This window comes from Arachis ipaensis, chromosome B8 (genome assembly GCF_059453495.1).
Source record: "Arachis ipaensis isolate K30076 ecotype BB chromosome B8, ASM5945349v1, whole genome shotgun sequence".
Taxonomy (NCBI): Eukaryota; Viridiplantae; Streptophyta; class Magnoliopsida; order Fabales; family Fabaceae; genus Arachis; species Arachis ipaensis.
The window spans coordinates 22,278,565-22,296,744 of record NC_142443.1 but is presented as its reverse complement, the minus strand read 5'-3'; the positions used below and the strand labels follow the sequence as shown (position 1 = coordinate 22,296,744).

Below are 18,180 nucleotides of genomic sequence, written 5' to 3'. Positions count from 1 at the left end.
CTGTGATCACCGGATATCAAAGTGGCTAGACAAGTATGCAGTCCATTGTATTGTTTTACCTCCCAAATACCTTTGCACAGGCGGAAACTGATACTAATCAACCATGTGCACTCATTTTCAAATTCCTTACAATTTCCATGGTACTTGCGATAATCAGATTACAACACTTTATACTCAAGCCCACATTGGATGCTATAAGTCTTCACGCTCAGTACGACCTCCTCTTTATCCTATAACTACTGACCGACTTGAAATTCAGCTAGTCTTCATGTATCCTGTGTGTCTCTGGCCCCAAATCCGACAGGCACACTAGGTACCCCCTGCTATCTCATGGCATTCAAGTCCAAAGTTTAAAAGTGCAGAGGATACTGTTGAGTTCCTGAACTAGCCGCTCCACCACCCTCAGCTGGAATACTCCTCGCTATGTCATCATTGCTATCATCGGCAATCGTGGCGGGCTCCACGTCATCATCATCATCATCATCCTGCAGTGCATCTTCCAAACTATCCGGTGCTCCACCTTGTCGGGAATCCGGTATCACATTAGGAGTACCGGCTATAGGAATCGCAACATCACCGAAGGGTCCTATATCACCTACTTCTCTGTCACGAGTGTGGTTTAGATTAGCAGCGAAGGATGGGGAGGCGACCAAAACTGTCTCAGGCTCAATTACGGGCACAGATGAAGAGGCACCAACAGGCATTGAACTAGAGCATGCTGTCGTGGCTGAAGGCTGAAGATTCCGGTAAGAACCTCCTGAACTAGAGACCACATCCACAAGCTTGGCCAACAACTCAGGGGGTCCTCACCTCGGAAAATTGCCGACGACAATGGAATAGAACTTGCAAATCTTTATCGCTGCCTATGATGAAGAAATCATACTTCACATCATCCCGCAACACCGAAATCGGAATTATGTAGTATAACTTCACCCGTTTCACGCCTTGCAGCCCCAGTTTTTGAATTATCGTATTCTGAAACTCGGTGAAATTCGTTGATGGTTTGAGAAAAACACTAAGCGAATCCTTATCAGTAGATTTAATTCCAGATCGCGTTTTTTCTTAATCGACCATCTGTAGTGCACCAGAACTAAAAAACTATCATCACTAGCCATTGCATGTCACTATGACGAGGAATTCACATTCCATAGCTATTTATATACGTTTGCACTATGGTAAATCGAATTAACTTACATCTATTTATATATCTTAGAGAATACATAGTAAAACGAATTGTCTTGTGTTAATTTATTCATTAGCTGACGTGCATGTAAATCGAAGCAGCTCCAATCGATTTACTTGGCTACTAAGAGCATTGAATAAATCGAATTGATGTCATTCGATTTACTAGGAAATCTAAATATTTATGTACAAATCAAATCAAATCCCTTCAATTTGCATGCCTACCTACTAATTTGAATTAGTTTAATTCGATTTAGTACCAACAGTGATAAATCAAATATAACTGTATCAATTTACATAGAAATATCCATTAGGAACATGCACCTAACGGATTAAATTTTTGATGATTTATGTAATATCCAACCCATTGGTTTATTTAAGTTTTTTATTCATATATATATATATATATATATATAACTTGATTATAAATATACTTCAATCATTATGTATTTTTACATAAATGACCCCATTGGTTTATTTAAATTATATATATATATATATAACTTGATTATAAATATACTTCAATCATTATGTATTTTTACATAAATGATTAATTGGTGAATAATTTTGAATAATTTTTAGTATGGTTGAAAAAATTAAGGTGGCCAAAAAATGAGTGGGAATGCAAAACCAGCGTTACAAAATCTGGGAGCTAAACCATGGTTTCCAATGTGTCACTTTCCGAAGAAAACTCCAGAACTATAACAATAACTACTTTATCATTTAAAAAATAAAAAGAAATTATTATTGACCTATGTATATAAAACCCTCCTTCTATAGAGATTAGAGATCCATTTTCTTTAGCATCCCGCGAGTTAAGCTTTGGATCGGAACTAGCCATATCAAATTAATAAAGAAAGATGAATGGTGAGAGGAGTACGTGCAAGATGGAGACAGCATTGAAAACATTGTTGGCACCATCATCACCAGAGAAGGTAGGAAGAAATGGCTCATCATCATTATCATCAACAACAACAACTACTACTACTAATGTTGCAACTAGAGTGTCCAAACGGAGGAGCAATAATAATAACATTGAGAAGGAAGAGTATATCTTCCATTTGATTTGCTGGGGCCCTTATTGGCCTTAGATATTTCCTCTTATTTTGTATTTTATGATGTTTTCTTGTATTATTATTATCTCTTCTCTTTTGCGAGATTGCTTGTAGCTAGGTGATGATCATATATCTATATAGGAGAACCACTACTATTTTGTTTATTATTTGGTTTCATATTAATTTTATATGCACTAGTCATGGAAGACTATTTTAATTTGGACTTGTATTCATTCTTAACTTATTATTATTATTATTATTAGCTAGGTGCATAAAACATAGATTAGTGATTTCATTTTTATGTAAGAAACGACAAAGGGGGAGATTCTCATTTTGAGGTTAAAATAAACTTTCATTTCAATTGGAATTCTAGACTTAGAATTTCTGATGGTCACCATTTTCAAATTATGTTTACATTGCGTGATTATTTTTAAACCATTTATCAATAATAAAAAAATTTTAATGTGTTAAAATACTAACATATTAATAAATAATTATTTGAAAATAATAATTAGATAATAAACTCTAGAAAATATGCATGGTAATTAGAGATTTTAATACGAATGAATAAACGATGGAAGGTTGTGGTAGGCTTAGAGAAGGGGGTTGAATCTATGCCTTTTTTTTAAGTTACTGCAATGACTCTTTAAAGCAAACTTTGAATTTTGATTCTGTTTGAACTCAGCTGTAAAAATTTATGAGACAATTTATTTTTGTCTCATGAATATCAGAAAAACAGAGCATTGCAGAGAAGAGAGAAGCTAACACCAGCATGTATCTTGGTTCGGTTGCCTTGTACTATGCAACCTACATCCAGTCTTCTCCACAATAATGGAGGAATTTTTTACTATAGTTAAAAGTATTACATACACCAATTCCACAGGATTGACACAATCCTTTCACACTCAAGTTCTAACCTAACTTGACATTGGCTATGCTAATACCTAATTCTTCACTCTTAGTGCTAACCCAACTAAGAAAGGGATACCTTACAGGTACAAGATACAAGACACAGACATACCTAAAGAAATCTGAAAATAACTCTAGACTTTTCTCTCAAGTGTATCACTCAACCTCTTTCCACTCATGGCTTTTACTTGAGCTCTCTCAATATGTCTTTTCACTCAAGAAATTACAGAAAGATAAACATTGAAAAGTAAAATACAATCTGTAAAACATGAAGGAGATTGACTTCATCAACAGCCTCTTAGCTATGTGATAAACCTAATTTACATGTCTCTGATTCAGTTCTTTATTTTTAGCGGAATGCTTCTTTGAAAGAGAGCACTGTCCAAGTAGAGAAACTTCTTCAGAGAACTTCTTCACAGAACAAAACCTCAATACTCTGGGTTATCTCTCCTTGCTTCTGAATGAGTAGAAATCCTCTTTTATCTCGTTGCATGTTGCTGGATTCTTCTTCCTAGGTCAACTTCTTGAGCACCGTGCTTCACCAATCCACAAACTCACTTTTTCTCATTAATCCTCAGATTATAAACTTTGCTTCTGACCTTCTGATACGTGAGCATCTTTCCTATCTTTTCCTAGTGAATTTGCATCTAACTTGTTGAGTTTAATTAAGAATTAATTATATTTTAGCCACTATGGATGCTATTTTAAGTTTTGTGCAATTTTATTCATTTTAGGTAGCATTCGGATGGATTTGATGAAGTTTCTGCAGAGAAAGAGAAGAAACCAAGGAGATGACTAGCGAATACCGACGCGGACGCATGGCTCACGCGACCACGCGGAATGGAAAAAATCGCAATGACGCGATCGCGTGCCTGACGCGAACGCGTGGACTGGAATCTGCACAAATGACGCGAACGCGTGATCAACGCGTCCGCGTGACTTGCGAAAAAGGACCATCGACGCGTGCGCATGACCGACGCGTACGCGTGACATGCGCCACGTGCAGAAAACGCAGAAAGACGCTGGGGGCGATTTCTGGGTTGTTTTGACCCAGTTCTTAGCCCAGCAATCACAGATTAGAAACTGCAGAAGGGACAAATCAAGTGGTCCCCAACCCATCAGCTGAAGACTTGTTAATTAATTCGAATTTAAATTCAAATCTTATTAGAGGAAAAGATATTATGTTAATTTTAATTTTAGAAATTTGATTTTTAAATTATTAGGATTAGTTATAAAAGGGATTCCAATAGGGTGGTTTCAGAACAACATTCCACAACATTATTCCATACAAATTTACATTCCATATTCCATGAGCAATTAATCCTCCATTGTTAAGGTTAGGAGCTCTGTCTATTGTATGGATTGATAATATTAATTTTCTATTTTAATTCATGTTTTGATTTATATTTCAATAATTGTTTTCGTTCTTTATTTTATGAATTTGGGTGGAACGGAAGTATGACCCATGTTCTATTTGAGTTCTTGTATAACTTGGAAAAGCTCTTTACTTAAACAATAGCTTGAAAACATATTATCCTGAATTTCTAATTGTTTGTATTTAACGGGATACGTGACATATAATACCTTTATTTTTGGATAATTAGGATTCTTGTGGCATATAAACTAGAATTTGATCATCACCCTCTAATTGGAATTAATTGACCAAAGAATTGGTAGTTGATGAATTTTAGAGGAGACTAGAAAGGTCTAAGGAATTAGGGTCTAGTCACAAATAGTTTGCCATGAATTAAATCTTACATGATTAAAATTAGTTAATAAGAAAAGTCAATTCAAAAAATAGATAACTCTGAAGCCTTAATTGATTTCTCAATATTTTATTCCTCACCTATTCACATGCCTGTCTTCAAACTCTTCTTTATTGTTTAATGCTTTTGAACTCTCAATTACTCTTTTCTGTTTGTCTAACTAAGCCTATCAAATACTATTGTTGCTTAATCCATCAATTCTCGTGGGATCGACCCTTACTCACATAAGGTATTACTTGGTACGATCCGGTGCACTTGCTGGTAAGTTAGTGGGTTACAAATACTGCACCACCTTCTCTTGTTGACCGAAAGCCATAAAACAGCAACCTCAAAAATCTTTCAATGGTAAACCTGATCTGAGCCATTGAGAAGCTACTTGGTCCCCAAGAATCACTTGTGACCGTAGATACACAGCAGGTTGAAACAGAAATCAACTTTCTCTTGTATGCCATTTTCGGACTTGCAGAGAGATGGGAAGAAGAGAGGAAAGCAGTTTGCATGTAATAGGAAATGGGTTACCTTTAACCTTTACCTAAACTTGATGTGGTTTGAAATGGTTGATTAGATTTCTGCCTTTCAAACTTAATCTTTCTCTTTCTTTTTTCTTTGGTTATCAGCTTAGGGAATAAACTTTTTCTCTCTCTCTCACTTTTCTGATTCTTTGACCAACACACAAAAGTGAACGTTGCTTGTGATGTGAGATCAACTTGGAGGGATTTGTTGCTAGCGGGCTTGGATCGGGTTTGATTCATACAACTCGTTTGGCCCATCTGATTTCTTTCTTTGTTTTTCTTTGAGCTTCGTTTATGTTATTAACCCACTAGCCTTGTTTTATTTTCCATTCACTTTGGACTGCTGTATTGATTTGTTTTGGTCTGCAATAATAAATAATTAAATATTCAGCCTCATGTAATTATAAATAATCAATATTAATTATATTCTTTGCCCAACAAAATAATATTTATCATCATTAATTAATTTAGTTAATTTCTTAACTCAACAACGATAATTCCATATCTTAAAAGTAAAATTTAATAGTTTCATTGTCTATAATATTCTCTTATTCAAAGCTTTGTATGTACTAAATATCATTAGTTGGTTAAGGCTTTGTTGGTTTATTATTTCAAATTAATAAAAGAAAAATGATAGAAGGTTATCAAAAATTTTTTTGTTATTATTTTTAGTCATTAGTTTAATTTTTTAAATTAATAATTTAACAATATATTTTAATTTATATTTTTAAATATTAATAATTAATTGATAATAAAAAATTTTAATAGTCATCTAACATTCTTCTTAGTAAAACCATGCACACATTATAAGAAGATATGAATTCATTTGTCATTAAAAATCAATTTTACCTTTAATAAAGAAGTTGTTGATGATTAATGCAACGAGGATCAGGGCGGAGGTAGAAATTTTTTTGAGAGAGGCCAACATAAAAAATATAAGTTAAGAAGAGAAAAAAATAAAAAATTAAAAGGGAATTAAACTAAAAAATTATAATTAGACTTATATATACAAATTATTAATTTGGGAGGCTATTGCCCCTTTTCTCTAACATGCCGAGGATAGAAAGTAACAATTAAAAAAATTTATAATAAAAATATGTGTCTTATATCTAATATTTTCATAAAAACTTTTTAATATGATACTAAATAGTGAATACATATATTTTATGTATGATTGTGAATCAACGTATTCTTTTAAAATTTATCTCTTACTAAACAAATGATAAGCATATATCACCACGTAAATATTTTTAATAGACATAGACATCGAAATACAACAACATAACATGACCAACACTATGTGTTTAAGAGTTATGAAAGAAAAAAAAAATTAAGTAAAAAAAGTACAGATAAACAATATAAATATTGAATATCGTGAATAAACGGTTTAAAAAAAAGTTAAATTAATCATTAAAATTAGATTCTTAATTTATTAGAATAATCAATTTTTGAATTTAAATTATTAGGGTTAGGCAATGTAACCTCTTCCATCACATCACGTTTCCATTCCATCTCAACCCTCTTCCTTCTTCCTTCAATTCACGTTTTCTCTTTCCACCACGCCACGATAGAAACGGCACCGTAACTTCAATGGGATCAACCTCAGCACCGTTATCAATCAAGACCTCAACGCTCTTCACTTTCCCTTTCAACGCAACCCAATGCAAGGCGGTTCATCCATTTTGGTCCCTTCCATTAACGTCCGCTCCATCAACTGTCAAACAGCTTGCCATCCTGTGCACGTCCCCTACCCTTATCGCCCGAAACAGTATGTCCCCCCAACTCAGCAAATCCCCCAACTCCACGTGTCCATTCTCCATCGCTATCGCAAATGCTGTTTTTCCCACTCTATCCACCACACGCTTCACATTGCACCCACATTCCCCTAACAAACTCGCCATGGCTCGCAACTGCCCCTTCGGCGCCGCACAATGCAACAGCGTCTACCCCTTATTTTCACCTTGGTGTGGTCAACCCATAATATGATGGATGGTCATTTTAGTAGGTATGTGGATGATTATTTTAATTCTTATGTGGATGATTATTTTATTGGAATGGGTTTAGTTAGATACAATTAAAGTATGCTAGATGTCCAATTCATTGGGTATACAGATGATTATTTTTATTCTTAAATAGATAGTTGTAAACCCCGGTTAAATTAGTAGATAATTAGTTAATAAATTAGTTTTTAATAAGGAGGATTAGAAATGCAAATATTATATCAAAATAGGGTAGAGCTCATCGAAACGAGAATTTTGACACTAATTTTGAAGAAAACGGTCCAAGATTGGACCGAAAGGACCGAACCGGTTAAACCGGACCCGAACCGGGCTGTCGGTTCAACCGGACCAGCCCTTTTAAGTGAACCCAAGCCCTTCATCCCCTTCATTCCAACAGAAACGAAGCTTTCAGCTTCCAGGGGAGGGAAGAACGAGAAAAAATCCCGTAACCCTCACGTTACTTTCCAAATCCCGTAACTCCTCCGTTCGAGCTCCGATCGCCGCACCGTTTGCGGCCACGCGTTCACCGCGTTGAGCTCTACATTTCTATCGGAACAATTTCATAGGTAACTTGTTTAATCACTCTCAGCTTCATCTTCCCCCAATTTTCGAATTTTAAGTGAGAATATTGAATTTCTTTGATTTCTGATGTTTTAGGATCCAATTAGCTTGAGAGAAACGTTCACTCTTGCTTATGTGAAGCTTGGGTAAGGTGAGGATACGATAATTCTATTTTAATTTCATTAAATTTGAGCTTTGAGTATTAAATTGGGTATATATGTATTATGAATGTGTATTAGGTTGAAAATAAATAATTGGAGCTTGAAATTGTGAATACTGGAACTTGGAGGAAGCAGATTAGTTGAGTTTTGAGGGGCTGTCTTGGTTTTGAATAAATAGCTTTGGTCGTTACGTGGAAATCGGCTAAGGTATGGTTTAGGTTTCTTGCATTTAATATATAATGTTCTGTGAAAACTTAGGCTAGATGACCATAGGATAAGTTGGAATGCAGGTGTATGCTTAATGTTTAGTAATTTGTCGATGAATATATTTATTTGGTTGAAGTTTATTGGATAATTAGTTATTAACTAACGATTTGGTGAATTATTGATTTGAGGTATTTGTGTTAAAAGCCTAGGATTTGTGAACTATGATTCTTAGTTGAATTTTGATTATTGGATTTGAATATTGTATGAGTTTAATTGTTGATTTGAAGTAGATTTATTGTGGTGATTGTTATGATGATGAGGAAGGATATGTTGAATTGAAAAGAAAGCAGGTTTGGACCCGAAAAGGGTGGCAAAGTCCGAGTTTTAGAGGAGATGCTGCCGAAATTTTATAAAAATTAGGGATTTTGTTTAGATGATTATTTAAAAGAGATTTAGATTTAAATGTTATATGGTTTGATTTTGAGTTATTAAGAAAGTGAGTATGTTTTAAGTTTGAAGTTTGATTCTTAGAAAAGAATGAATTACGTTTTGAATTGAAACTATTGATGGACGGAATGGGAGGTGTGATAATGAAGGATAAGGATTGAATATGTTTAATGTATGATGATGAATGAGATGCAATTGAGAATGATGTGGATGTTGAGGAATTATAATTGAATTATTTATATGGCTTATGAATTTGAATAATCTGAGATACGAGATTCCCTGGATTAAGTGCCGTGGCTTGCCACCACGTGTACCAAGTTGAAAACTCGATACTCTGTTGACCCTACGACGTAAGTGTGACCGGGCACTATATAAATTCCCGGGAATGTTACCCCCATTGAGCAATATTGATTATTTGAGAAAAATCTATGCATAGACTCTTGGGGATGCACGTCGGGGGACAGTCTAAGGACAATTCAGACTTGTCGGGTTGGCTGGATAACCGACAGATGAGCCTCATCAGCCATAGGACAGGCATGCATCATATGCATATTACTTGAATTACTTGCTTGTGCTCTAATTGGGTGTGCCTACCTGTATTTGCCATGCTAAATGTGTATTTGTTACCTACAGTAGTTGTAACTTTCTTGTGTTTGCCTTTATCTGTTTATTTGTCTGTGAAAATGCATGATGGAATTGGAGGTATGGAGGAATGGCAGTATAGGACTTAGATTTAAGGTTAAGTTAAGTTAGGATTAAATATTTTTAGGAAACCACCTTTTATGGCTTCTGTTTAATACTTTAAGCTCTACAATCTGAGTGTCGGCGTTCTAGGATTGCCTCTGGCATTCCCAGGACCTTATATATTATGTGTGTGGCACCTTTACCATACTGAGAACCTCCGGTTCTCATTCCATACTATGTTGTTGTTTTTCAGATGCAGGTCGGGAGCCATCTCGTTAGGCGTCTGGACTCTTAAAGCGGAGGGGTTACTGGATAGTGTTGTTGTATAGTTTTGTTGTACAGTGATGTATATATATGTACTTAGCTTTCTCTCCGCATAACTTGTCCTTTTTGATCCTCTTAGAGGTTTATGGAGAGGCAGGATTGTGTGTATGTACTTTTGGGTTTTGGATATGTATGTATATATGTGTAAATATTCTCCGGCCAGTCTTGACTTCGCAGGCTGAGTTAGGAGCTTGTTATTTTGTATCTTTGGCACTCTATTCCTACTTCTGTTATCTTATGTTTGACAGTTACAGTTTTCTTAGCATGCAAGTTAACTCGTTCCTTGAGCGTTGCGCTTTTATCTCGCGATTTTTATTTTTCCTATCCTTCAAGGCTCCTAGCATATTATAACTCTTCTGCTATTATATGTACTTATTTTATTTTAGAGGTCGTAATACCACATCACCTCTGTTTTACGACTTAAGCGTAAAGCTTTGTGTGGTAGGGTGTTACATTATGGTATCAGAGCAGTTCGTTCCTATAGAGCCTGAAAGACGGACTGATTGTGCTTCTGTGCATTCTCTGTATATGTGTGTATGTGCTATTAGGATATCTGATTGATATATATGGCATAAACGTTTGTGAGCATGCATTTGGAACTTAAAGCATTAGACCTGTGATATTGAGACTGATCAACTTAATATCACTTGTTTGGTGTGTATAGGGACCAGATGTCGACTCGCGGACGTGGTCGCGGGCGAGGTAGAGGTAGGACAGGCACCGTTACTCCTGTACCCACAGGGACTGATCCAGTAGACTTTATGGCTGCCTTGGGAAATATGGCTGCAGCTATGTAGGCAACAGCTGAGGCACTGGGTAATCAGATAAATCAGGGTAATCATGGGAACAATAATGATGAGGACGGTCCTATGACACTTGCTACATTTCTGAAAGTTCGCCCTCCGACTTTTAGGGGAACCTCAAATCCCACTGATGCAGATAATTGGATTCAGGCTATGGAAAGGGCATTGCAGGCCCAACAGGTTCCTGAAGAGCAATGGGTTGAATTTGGAACTTATCAGTTGCAAGGTGAAGCTCAGTATTGGTGGCAGGGAACACGACGTATCCTGCAGCCTGATGGTGCTGCGATTCCTTGGGAGGTTTTCCGGACAGAGTTCTATAAGAAATACTTTCCTAATTCAGCTAGAAATGCCAAGGAACTTGAATTAATGCAGTTAAAGCAGGGACAAATGACTGTTGCTGAGTATACCAGTAAATTTGAGGAGTTATGTCGCTTTTCTCGTATCTGTCAAGGTGCACCTGAAGATTTTGCTGAATGGAAGTGTATTAAATATGAGGGAGGTCTTCGGAGCGATATTCTGAGCTTCGTTGCCCCAATGGAGATCAGGGTGTTTTCTGAATTGGTGAATAAGAGTAGGGTGGCTGAGGATTGTGTGAGGAAGGCGGCAGCAGAGAAAGGAAGTTTGAGGGTGCTTTTTCAGAGGCCTTCAGGGAGGAACTTTGCTCTGAGAGGTAGGAATTTCAAGCGTGGAGGCTTTGTTCCGCAGCAGACTCAGGGTCAGGGTAATTATAGAAGGCCGAATATTACTGCTAATCAAGGAAAAAGGTTTGGGAAGCAGCCACAGCAGGATCTGAATTGTCAGAAGTGTGGAAAATATCATCCTGTAGTTCCGTGTAGATTAGGACTTGGAGTGTGCTATTCCTGTGGACAGCCCGGGCATATAGCCAATAATTGCCCTGAGAAGAAGAAGTATGAGACTGGTAGGGTGCAGCAGCCGGGGAGAGTATACACCACTTCTACCATTGGTGCTGAGGGATCTGAGACACTGATTAGAGGTAATTGTGAAATGGCTGGTAAAATCTTAAATGCTTTATTTGATTCAGGAGCAAGTCATTCATTTATTGCATTTGAAAAGGCCCATGAATTAAGATTGAGAATGGTGGTCTTAGGTTATGATTTGAAAGTATATAATGCTACTCATGAAGCTATGGTGACTAAGATAGAATGTCCACAAGTTCCCTTTCGAATACAACAGCGTGAATTTGTGCATGATTTGATTTGTTTGCCTATGACTGGTCTTGATCTCATTTTGGGATTGGATTGGTTATCCAAGAATCATGTTTTACTTGATTGTTCTGAAAAGTCAGTACAGTTTATGCCGGAAGGGTCAGAAGCACCAGTTGTGGTGAATAGTTACTATTTGAATTCTATGATAGTAAACTGTTCTGGAACTGAATGTCAGGGTATTATGTTATTAACTGCGGGAGTATCAGGTGATGATCAGAGTTTAGAGCAAATTCCGGTTGTATGTGAATTTCCAGATGTGTTTCCGGATGATATTAATGAATTCCCACCTAACCGAGAGGTTGAATTTGCAATTGAGTTGGTACCTGGATCCGGTCCAATTTCAATTACTCCTTATAGGATGTCGCCTTTAGAAATGGCTGAACTGAAAGCTCAGCTGGAAGATCTGTTGGGTAAGCATTTTATCCGACCAAGTGTTTCTCCGTGGGGAGCGCCAGTGTTACTGGTAAAGAAGAAGGATGGGAGTATGCGGCTGTGTGTCGATTATCGGCAATTGAATAAGATCACTGTGAAGAATAAATATCCGTTGCCTAGAATTGATGATCTAATGGATCAGCTACAGGGTGCCAGTGTGTTTTCTAAGATTGACCTGCGATCCGGATATCATCAGATAAGGGTTAGAGACGAGGATATTCCGAAAACTGCTTTCAGAACCCGTTATGGTCATTATGAGTATACAGTGATGTCTTTCGGGTTAACTAATGCCCCGGCAGTATTTATGGATTATATGAACAGGATTTTTCGACCGTATCTGGACAAGTTTGTTATTGTCTTCATTGATGACATTCTTGTTTATTCTAAGACTGAAGAGGAACATGCTGATCATTTGCGAACTGTGCTGCAAATTCTGAGAGATAGGAAGTTATATGCTAAGTTATCTAAATGTGAGTTCTGGAAGAGTGAAGTGAAGTTTCTCGGCCACGTGGTGAGTAAGCAGGGGATAGCTGTGGATCCTGCTAAGGTGGAAGCAGTGATGAATTGGGAGCGACCAACTTCAGTGACAGAGATCAGGAGTTTCTTAGGTTTGGCAGGGTATTATCGCAGATTCATTAAGGGATTTTCACAGCTCGCCTTACCTTTAACTAAATTGACTAGGAAGGATACACCTTTTATCTGGACTCCGGAATGTGAAGAGAGTTTCCAGGCATTGAAGCACAGGTTGACTACTGCACCTGTATTGGTATTACCTGAACCAAGTGAACCGTTTGAAGTGTATTGTGATGCATCTCTGAAAGGGTTAGGGTGTGTTTTGATGCAGCACCAGAATGTTGTAGCATACGCCTCACGGCAGTTAAGGCCGCATGAGATGAACTACCCGACACATGATTTAGAACTTGCTGCTGTTGTGTTTGCTTTAAAGATTTGGAGGCACTACCTCTATGGCGTTAAGTTTCATGTTTTCTCAGACCATAAGAGTTTGAAGTATCTTTTTGAGCAGAAAGAGTTGAATATGCGTCAGAGGAGGTGGATGGAGCTTCTGAAAGATTATGATTTTGAATTGAATTATCATCCAGGAAAAGCGAACGTTGTGGCGGACGCTTTGAGTCGAAAGTCTTTATATGCAGCTTGGATGATGCTACGGGAGGAAGAGTTACTGAAGGCATTTCAAGGTTTGAATTTGGGAGTTAGAGAAGAATCTGGAATTTTATGTTTGAGTCAGTTACAGATTTCAAGTGATTTTAAATCAGAACTTCTGAAGGCTCATCAAGATAGTGAAGCGTTACGTAAGGTATTACCAGCAGTTGAACAGGGAAAACAGTGGAGAATGTCAGAAGGTCATGATGGTTTATGGAGGTTCAAGAACCGGATTATTGTGCCTGATGTTGGAGACCTACGACAAAGTATCTTGAAGGAAGCTCACAAGAGCGGGTTTTCAATTCACCCAGGGAGCACTAAAATGTATCAGGATCTGAAAGCGATGTTCTGGTGGCCAGGTATGAAGAATGATGTGGCATTGCATGTATCTAAATGTTTAACGTGTCAGAAGGTTAAGATTGAGCATCAGAGGCGAAAGCCTTTGGAATTCGAAGAAGGAGAACATGTCTTTCTGAAAGTTACACCAACCACTGGAGTGGGAAGAGCTATTAAGACCAAGAAACTGAATCCCCGTTATATTGGACCGTTCGAGATTCTGAAGAGAATTGGACCAGTGGCTTATAGAATTGCCTTACCGCCATACCTTTCGAATTTGCACGATGTATTTCATGTATCACAGCTTCGGAAGTATACTCCTGACGCAAGTCATGTTCTAGAACCAGAACCAATCCAAGTGAGAGAAGATCTAACACTCCCAGTAATTCCGGTGAGGATTGATGACACTAGTGTTAAACGATTACGAGGAAGGGAAGTATCATTGGTAAAAGTAGCTTGGAGACGAGCTGGTATCGAGGAACATACCTGGGAACTTGAATCAGATATGCGAAAGGACTATCCACATCTCTTTTCAGGTAACTATATTTGAATTTTGAGGGCAAAATTCTTTATTAGGTGGGTAGGATGTAAACCCCGGTTAAATTAGTAGATAATTAGTTAATAAATTAGTTTTTAATAAGGAGGATTAGAAATGCAAATATTATATCAAAATAGGGTAGAGCTCATCGAAACGAGAATTTTGACACTAATTTTGAAGAAAACGGTCCAAGATTGGACCGAAAGGACCGAACCGGTTGAACCGGACCCAAACCGGGCTGTCGGTTCAACCGGACCAGCCCTTTTAAGTGAACCCAAGCCCTTCATCCCCTTCATTCCAACAGAAACGAAGCTTTCAGCTTCCAGGGGAGGGAAGAACGAGAAAAAATCCCGTAACCCTCACGTTACTTTCCAAATCCCGTAACTCCTCCGTTCGAGCTCCGATCGCCGCACCGTTTGCGGCCACGCGTTCACCGCGTCGAGCTCTACATTTCTGTCGGAACAATTTCATAGGTAACTTGTTTAATCACTCTCAGCTTCATCTTCCCCCAATTTTCGAATTTTAAGTGAGAATATTGAATTTCTTTGATTTCTGATGTTTTAGGATCCAATTAGCTTGAGAGAAACGTTCACTCTTGCTTATGTGAAGCTTGGGTAAGGTGAGGATACGATAATTCTATTTTAATTTCATTAAATTTGAGCTTTGAGTATTAAATTGGGTATATATGTATTATGAATGTGTATTAGGTTGAAAATAAATAATTGGAGCTTGAAATTGTGAATACTGGAACTTGGAGGAAGCAGATTAGTTGAGTTTTGAGGGGCTGTCTTGGTTTTGAATAAATAGCTTTGGTCGTTACGTGGAAATCGGCTAAGGTATGGTTTAGGTTTCTTGCATTTAATATATAATGTTCTGTGAAAACTTAGGCTAGATGACCATAGGATAAGTTGGAATGCAGGTGTATGCTTAATGTTTAGTAATTTGTCGATGAATATATTTATTTGGTTGAAGTTTATTGGATAATTAGTTATTAACTAACGATTTGGTGAATTATTGATTTGAGGTATTTGTGTTAAAAGCCTAGGATTTGTGAACTATGATTCTTAGTTGAATTTTGATTATTGGATTTGAATATTGTATGAGTTTAATTGTTGATTTGAAGTAGATTTATTGTGGTGATTGTTATGATGATGAGGAAGGATATGTTGAATTGAAAAGAAAGCAGGTTTGGACCCGAAAAGGGTGGCAAAGTCCGAGTTTTAGAGGAGATGCTGCCGAAATTTTATAAAAATTAGGGATTTTGTTTAGATGATTATTTAAAAGAGATTTAGATTTAAATGTTATATGGTTTGATTTTGAGTTATTAAGAAAGTGAGTATGTTTTAAGTTTGAAGTTTGATTCTTAGAAAAGAATGAATTACGTTTTGAATTGAAACTATTGATGGACGGAATGGGAGGTGTGATAATGAAGGATAAGGATTGAATATGTTTAATGTATGATGATGAATGAGATGCAATTGAGAATGATGTGGATGTTGAGGAATTATAATTGAATTATTTATATGGCTTATGAATTTGAATAATCTGAGATACGAGATTCCCTGGATTAAGTGCCGTGGCTTGCCACCACGTGTACCAGGTTGAAAACTCGATACTCTGTTGACCCTACGACGTAAGTGTGACCGGGCACTATATAAATTCCCGGGAATGTTACCCCCATTGAGCAATATTGATTATTTGAGAAAAATCTATGCATAGACTCTTGGGGATGCACGTCGGGGGACAGTCTAAGGACAATTCAGACTTGTCGGGTTGGCTGGATAACCGACAGATGAGCCTCATCAGCCATAGGACAGGCATGCATCATATGCATATTACTTGAATTACTTGCTTGTGCTCTAATTGGGTGTGCCTACCTGTATTTGCCATGCTAAATGTGTATTTGTTACCTACAGTAGTTGTAACTTTCTTGTGTTTGCCTTTATCTGTTTATTTGTCTGTGAAAATGCATGATGGAATTGGAGGTATGGAGGAATGGCAGTATAGGACTTAGATTTAAGGTTAAGTTAAGTTAGGATTAAATATTTTTAGGAAACCACCTTTTATGGCTTCTGTTTAATACTTTAAGCTCTACAATCTGAGTGTCGGCGTTCTAGGATTGCCTCTGGCATTCCCAGGACCTTATATATTATGTGTGTGGCACCTTTACCATACTGAGAACCTCCGGTTCTCATTCCATACTATGTTGTTGTTTTTCAGATGCAGGTCGGGAGCCATCTCGTTAGGCGTCTGGACTCTTAAAGCGGAGGGGTTACTGGATAGTGTTGTTGTATAGTTTTGTTGTACAGTGATGTATATATATGTACTTAGCTTTCTCTCCGCATAACTTGTCCTTTTTGATCCTCTTAGAGGTTTATGGAGAGGCAGGATTGTGTGTATGTACTTTTGGGTTTTGGATATGTATGTATATATGTGTAAATATTCTCCGGCCAGTCTTGACTTCGCAGGCTGAGTTAGGAGCTTGTTATTTTGTATCTTTGGCACTCTATTCCTACTTCTGTTATCTTATGTTTGACAGTTACAGTTTTCTTAGCATGCAAGTTAACTCGTTCCTTGAGCGTTGCGCTTTTATCTCGCGATTTTTATTTTTCCTATCCTTCAAGGCTCCTAGCATATTATAACTCTTCTGCTATTATATGTACTTATTTTATTTTAGAGGTCGTAATACCACATCACCTCTGTTTTACGACTTAAGCGTAAAGCTTTGTGTGGTAGGGTGTTACAATAGTTGTCCTTAAGTGCCAATGAGAGTCCTTGTTGACGAACTAGCGGCGGTGAAAAGGATTCTTGTAACACCCTAATGCTTTTAAACTAAGTTAAGCTTTATCTGGATTATATTTAGTAGCTGATATTCAAAATCTTACGAAATTTTTAAAGTAATATGAAATCTTTTTATATAATAATTTACATGTGTAAAAATATTGAATATCTAATTTTTATTAGAATAGTTATTAGTTGAAAAATATAAGTGAATTTGAAAATACTAACATGAAAAACCAGTGTGCTAAACTATGAAGGCACAACAATGACAAGCTTTACTCATACCAAATAAAAAAGGAAACATCATAGTTACAATTGCAATCAGTCAATAAGGATAAAACACGACACATAGAAAATCCTAATTCTCTTAATTTGTTTAAATATGACTGAAACAATCGCCTATTCTTCTTTCTTAAGATAAACGCTTAATGTTTCGTATCTACGTTCTTGATAGCTCGCTCCTAATAGCGCACTTGTCTTTTCACCTCAACTGAGTAGTGTATGTGCCGCATCCTTCCTGAAGATGGTACGGAGAGAGGGGTGAGAAATAAAAGTTTCTCAGTAGTTTATCTATATGGTGTCATCGTATCCATCCCCAACCACTCCGAGTTTTAAAATAAAAACAGTGATGATGCAATGTTGTTCAATTATTATTTTAAAAAGTCTTGATTAGTCGGAGTGGTATGACTTTTAGATGCTTCTCATTTACTTATGTTATCACATGTGTGATGCATACAAAATGCCTATAGCGTTAAAACATGTAAACTCATAAATCTTAGTTTGATGTTCTCGTAGGCCGTAAAGTAAGGCAAAATAACTAATAAATAAGAGAAAAATTGTAAACAGAATATATTTGAATAAAATAAAGATCTTAACCAGTATCATAAGTCAAACAAAAAGGAACTTTGTATAAAAGAAAGATCTTTGAATGCAATAACAAATATAATCATAAATCAAAAAAAGATAAAAGAAGAACAATCATGATCACACTTTTCATTGCACTTTTCATTACTTTTTCTCGTATCTTTTATGGAAGGTATTGAGCTCAAACCGGTATAAAAAGTGGGAGTCCCCTTCCCTTACCGAAGGTTCTTA

At 36.8% G+C, this 18,180-nt stretch overlaps 1 pseudogene; it reads right to left on the bottom strand.

The window, feature by feature from the left end:
* Positions 1-350: 350 nt before the first annotated feature.
* On the bottom strand, positions 351-1,115 carry LOC148547430 (uncharacterized; annotated as a pseudogene).
* Between the last annotated feature and the right edge of the window lie 17,065 nt (positions 1,116-18,180).